Raw genomic sequence first — 6,000 nt, 5'->3', positions numbered from 1 at the left:
TGTCCTTCGTTCAAACTCCTCGCCTTATGTTTACATGGAACATGAGTGGAGACAGATACATCGATAGCATTGCTAAGGCTGCTGCAAAGAAGGCGGGCTCTCTTTGTTGTTCTAGAAAGTTACTTACGCCTGAAAGTACCCTGTACTTCTTCAAGGCCACTATTCGCCCATGTATGGAGTATCGTTGTCACATTTGGGCTGGTGCATTTACCACTGGTGTCTCACTCTTGCACAAGATTCAAAAGAGAGTCGCCAGCCTGATAAGTCCTGAAATGTCATCTAAGCTTCAACCTCTGTCTCATCAACGAAATGTTGCAGCCATCTTCCTGTTTTACAAGTATTTTAATGGTGGATGTTCTGCTGAACAACAAGCTCTTGTACCCCCTCGATGTAAATGCTCCCAACAAACTCCACAAGCAGCAAAGTGGCTACCCTACAGATCACAAGGAAGCATGATATGTAAGCTTTGATATTATTTTCACATGGGCCCGAACCATGACAGATGAAAGTGCTAACTTCCGACAAGTTCTAAGTAACAGCGTTGAAAAGAGAGTCGCCAACCTGATAGGTCCTGAACTGTCATCTAGGCTTCAGCCTCTGTCCCATCGACGATGGCATTCCTCTGCCTGTTCTACAAGTACTTTAATGGTGAATGCTATGACGTATTACAATCATTTGTACCCTCTCGACGTGAACGCCCCCGACAAACCTGAAAATCAGCAAAATCCCACCCCTTCACAGTAGAGATCCTTAGGTGTAAGAAAACCTACTTCAATAGTTTCTTCCTCAGAACTGCTAGACTTTGGAACTCTCTTCCGGGATTCTGCCCAACTGTACTGACATGCAGAAGTTCAAATGTAATGTGAACGGTAATCTTGTTACCATCTCCCTTCATAATAACCTTGTAACTTATGTCCCCGATAGTAGCCCCCTACTTCAAATTTGTACTGTGCCTTGTTTGGGGTGAAAATTGCATAATAATAAAAAAAGTCTTTTCGGGGTTGAAAGTTCAATCCTCACTATAGGCGAGACCAAGAATATCGAAAAGGAATTATTAAAGTCTTATCTGATCATGTCTTACAGAACGCATACAGTCGACCTTCGTGGATTAAATAACGGATGCAGTTTAAAATTCTGTACGTATTTATCAGACAACGACGTCTCAACGGACATAGCAACCTCACCTGCTGTCAATCGGCACAAATGCTCCAAAGTGTATTCCACATCGATATTAATGGCGCAAAGCAATATAGTAAGCCGCTTACGATGTAGAGGGGATCAATGGTTAGCAAAAGCGAAATGACAACAGATAAAAACTGGAAGTCATTTCCGAAACGTCTAACCTAAGCATGAACAAAGAAGATGGAAAATGAAAATAATCTAGATAATGAAAACAGTAGATTGCAGTTATGTGCGTGTGAGTGTAAATATTTAACCGATAAACTCTTAAGCTACTAGTCACATAACACCCAAACTTACAGGAAATTGGAATCCTACACCAAGGATGGTTTATAACGAGTGAATTCTTTGTTTGGGTGGATGAATAAAGCGTACAAAAATATGTCGGTAAGTTGAAATGCAAACTGTTGATTTTAAGTTGTTGACATATTTCTATTACTTTTGCGCATGTGCATATACATTCATAGTTAGAAATAAATTTTTTTATACCTGCTAGGACGCTAAATGTTTTCGTTTTGATTCTAGCCGATGACACATGTCATTTTATAAACTTGGGAAATTACTACTATATATATATATATATATATATATATATATATATAAATATATATATAAATATATATATATTCAATAGTGAATTTTTTTCTGTAATAATAAATACCAAATCTGCATGATTTCAAATATATTTAAGCGTATTTTACTACCAGGCAAGGCCGCGCGCCCACCCCTTTCTAGTCTAATCTATACTATCAATAAAATTCTTAATGATTATTTATTAATTTGTGTGTGCAATAAAACTTTCGAACAGATGAACCGAATTGAAAATTTCTTTTTTTTTTTCTGGAAGGTGTGAGTCCCTAGATTATCCTTATCTATATATGGTTCATAACGAACAACGCCGAGTCAAACAAAACGCCCGAAATAAGGGATTTTGGTCCGTTTTGTGGAAATGTCGAAAAAGTTACCTGCCCATGTCAACGGAATTTAGCACTATCTGTATACAGTCGCAGTAACATCTTTCGGCATACGGACAGGACTTGTGGCGCAATGGATAACGCATCTGACTACGGATCAGAAGATTCCCGGTTCGAATCCTGGCAAGTTCGTAATAATTTTAACCATCATTTTATCCAACGTTTACTCATTATCCTTACCCTTAGTAAGGGTATTTTTGTTTTTTCAGTGATTTTGTTTTGTACATATGAGAATTTCCCATGTTCCGAGTTCACAAGCCAAGCGTTTATGGTAAGACGTTGTTGAGTGTACTTGATGTTGAGTGTACTCGATTTTGTGTGCGTCGACGCGGCACAGCTGCTAGTAATAAATATTATACGTCTTATCGAAAACGGGATTGAGAATAAAGCAACTTAATATGTGATAAGTTCAAGTGACTGTTTTCTGGAAGTTGAAGGTTCAATCCTCAGTACAGGCGATACTTACAATGTTATTCAGAATTATTTAACATTTTTTACACGGCCCTGTCTTACGAGACGCGTGCAGTCTATTAATGTGAATTAAATAAATTCCTGTTTGCAATTATGTAGATTCTCGAGTTTTGCATAAAGTTTTCCGAGCTCAACAAAATGTACTCGACAAAGATCGGAGGGTACATGAATCGAATTGTGAAAATTAAACTCTCAATAAGAACACTAGCTCGAATAATGTAAATAATGCAAATGATAGTTTGATACTATAGGAGGAGTTTGGCGCTACAAGTAACATTGTAATCTCGTCTAGTTTCGAAACCCTTACACGAGCCATTCTCAACCTTTCCTCCATCTTTCGACTTTATGTATTTTTCTGTTTACTTCCTACTCCTACACAAAAAATCCATAGTCGTCATAAAGTGACGAATAATATCAGAAAGAACCTTCTTATTGTTTAGGACTGATGAACACGCGATTTTGACCAAAGTTAACACCTTACACAGCCTAACACCACAATGATATGACATGGACGCGTTCGAAATGAATGTTTCTGTTTCAAGTACAATACTCAAAAAATTACGACATGCTGCATAAACGCGTTAACTTTGGTCAAAATCGGACTTCCTTCTTTAATTGGATTTTTTCATCATCGATTTTCGATATTTATCAGGCACATTCCGAGACAAAACCTACTTAACAACACTCCAAGACACATCAACTACTTTCGTGTGAACTTTCAATTAAATCGGACCAGCCGTTTCTGAGTCCATAGGGAATAAACTAAGACGCATACACAAATGAAGTTTCTTTGATATAATCTCTACTATTATATAAATTTACTAGCATGGGTACCCAGCGTCGCCTGGGTTGAGATGAAGTTCCGTTTGGAACACACCTGCTACACTAATCATTTTCATCATGGGTAACATGGATACCCTCACAACAATTCCATAAATAAAAGAACGGATAAAAACATGTAAATGTAATCGCCCCCAAAAAGAAGTATCTGATACCCTCTCCACCAGATATTTCGGCAGAATGGATACAAATAGAAGAAACTATTCTCCGGATATTGAGTACTGTAAAGACCCCCCCCCTAAAAAATAAGTAATTAAAAATAAATCATTACAACGTTTGTTTCAATAAAAAATAGCAACGAATGCCTGTGCGATCGCAAAAAAAAAAGCCAAGTAGGCAGAACCCCTAATAAAAAATTTTAAAAAAAATATGAAGATCTACCAAAAATTACTTCCAAAAACAAATAAATTAAATTTTTCGACATTTTATGTTTCTAATGAAATCCCCGCCCTCCAAAATAAAAAATTGAATTTGTCATATTTTGGTGTTCATTTTTTTAATAAAATTGTTAGGTGAAAGTACAGAATGGTATCATAAAAAATAATTAAATTTATCATTATTTTATGTTTCAAATGGACTTCCCGCCCCACCACAAAAAAAACTGTATTTGTCATATTTTGCCCCAACCCCCTCGATCGCCAAACTTGAAAAAATGCTAGAGATGACATGTCGCGTTGAACGTTTTGTGGCCACCAAGTGGGTGCTCATTTTACGTTAAATTTATATAGGAAAGTGATCTCCAACTTTAAAATGTTAATTTTCTTTTTTTTTTCAAAATTTCTTCTTTCATATTATTTATAAAGGCTGTTTAAACGTATTAGGGCAAAAAAAAGTAGCTCCCAATTTTTTTTTTCTTTTAGGGGTTAAACGATGCAAGGTCACGTCGTACAAATTTACCTTTTTCTTAATTAGAAATTTAAGTTTGTAATCGATGAGATTAGCGTGAAAAAAAGAAAGAAAAGTATAAATTGTAGAATTCAGAGAGGGGCAGTAGATCTTTATTTTTTTAGGTATTAAACGACGCTGGGTCACGTGTAAAAATTTACCGATTTCTGTATAGCTGCTTAAAACATAATAACAGCAAACAAATGAAATGTTCAGAAGATTCTAAGGGGAAAATAACTCTAAAAGTATTTTTAATTCGATGTTGGAATAATAATTACAAATAAATTAAATATGTTATCAATATAATTATTGTTTAAAATTTATTGAATAACAATTTTAAATAGAACACTTAAAACCATTCTCTTGCTAGAAACATTAATTAAGATACCGCTATTTAATAAAATCGATTTTTCTTAATGTCATATGCAAATGACATGATCTCTTAATTGTATCTAATTTGCAAGAATGAAACTATATATAGAAATAAATGAAAGAGTAAAGTAAGGAACCTTTTGTATAAACTAATCAAATTGTGAACAAACAAACAGACAGGAATACTAATGTATATATATTATATAAAAGGAGCTGTGCCTGTGTGTTCGTACCCTATAGAACTGGTAAACTACTGGGCCGATTTTTATGAAATCTCGCATGAAGGTACTGTATATGCCTAGCAGTGTTCTTAGATCGGTTTTGTATCGGAATGTCTTCGATAAGTATCGATAATCGAAATAACTCGATGAAAGGAGGAACAGGCGATTTTGACCAAAGTTAACACACAGCCTAACATCACAAGTGCATTTATGAAGTTTTATTACCACACAAGCCAAAAGGTTGGTTGTTTTTGTTTTACGGCATATCAACCCTTTTCGGGTTATTTAATGCCGAATCCAAAGATTTTGAAGAAAACACTTTTAATCGAATATATTTGTTGTTTTCAAGTTGGTTTCTATTCAACCCATAGTTGGGACCCTAACAGGTACTACCACTCCGGGTCAGAGTGGACCCGGGAGCAATGGTAATTAAAGGGTGGCTCCACACTCCCTAAAGCCCGTAAGCTGGGGCATCACCACTGGATATAGTTTAAGGTCATATCCAGGACCCACAAGCCGAAAGGCTCCACATATCTGCAGTAGGTTCTTTGATATAACAGGGTCGCGTTCGAAATGAATGCTTCACTTTAGAACACAATTAAATTATTAAACTTGTCTTTTTCATTTTAAACTTTAATTCAAGCCATTATATATATACACACACACACACATATATATATATATATATATATATATATATATATATATATATATATATATTAGTTAATTTTATAAAATCAACGGCAGGTTATTTACGTTTAATGTATACAAGTTACAGCGAGAGGCATGTGAGCTTTCTACCTGGTTAACCGCGATGGGTCCTCAACTAGAGCAGGCAATCAATCGATTTAATTGAAAATTGTGCGATTTTATCGATTTCAATGACAATAAAAATATGGGAGTGTGAAACATTTGTCGATCATCATTCAATCCTGGGCAACGTCGGACCATCCTGCTAGTAGATAGATAGATAGATAGATAGATAGATATATGTGCGTGCATATGTGCGTGCACATAAAATAAAGTCTATTTATAATACATAAGTGCGTATTATATAC

General features: G+C 35.5%; 1 protein-coding gene and 1 non-coding gene across 4 annotated transcripts in view; one reads left to right on the top strand and one right to left on the bottom strand.

Annotated features, from left to right (window-relative positions):
- Positions 1–6,000, bottom strand: part of LOC145263180 (uncharacterized) — a 481,342-nt gene that overhangs the window by 178,257 nt on the left and 297,085 nt on the right. The gene's annotated exons all lie outside the window — the stretch shown is intronic.
- On the top strand, positions 2,213–2,285 carry Trnar-acg (transfer RNA arginine (anticodon ACG)). The gene has a single exon. It is a non-coding gene; the product is annotated as a tRNA-Arg (tRNA).

Source organism: Euprymna scolopes, chromosome 38 (genome assembly GCF_053919585.1).
Source record: "Euprymna scolopes isolate OS-2025 chromosome 38, ASM5391958v1, whole genome shotgun sequence".
NCBI classification, from domain to species: Eukaryota; Metazoa; Mollusca; class Cephalopoda; order Sepiida; family Sepiolidae; genus Euprymna; species Euprymna scolopes.
Note: the sequence above shows the minus strand (reverse complement) of the source record. Positions and strands in the feature narration are given on the sequence as shown.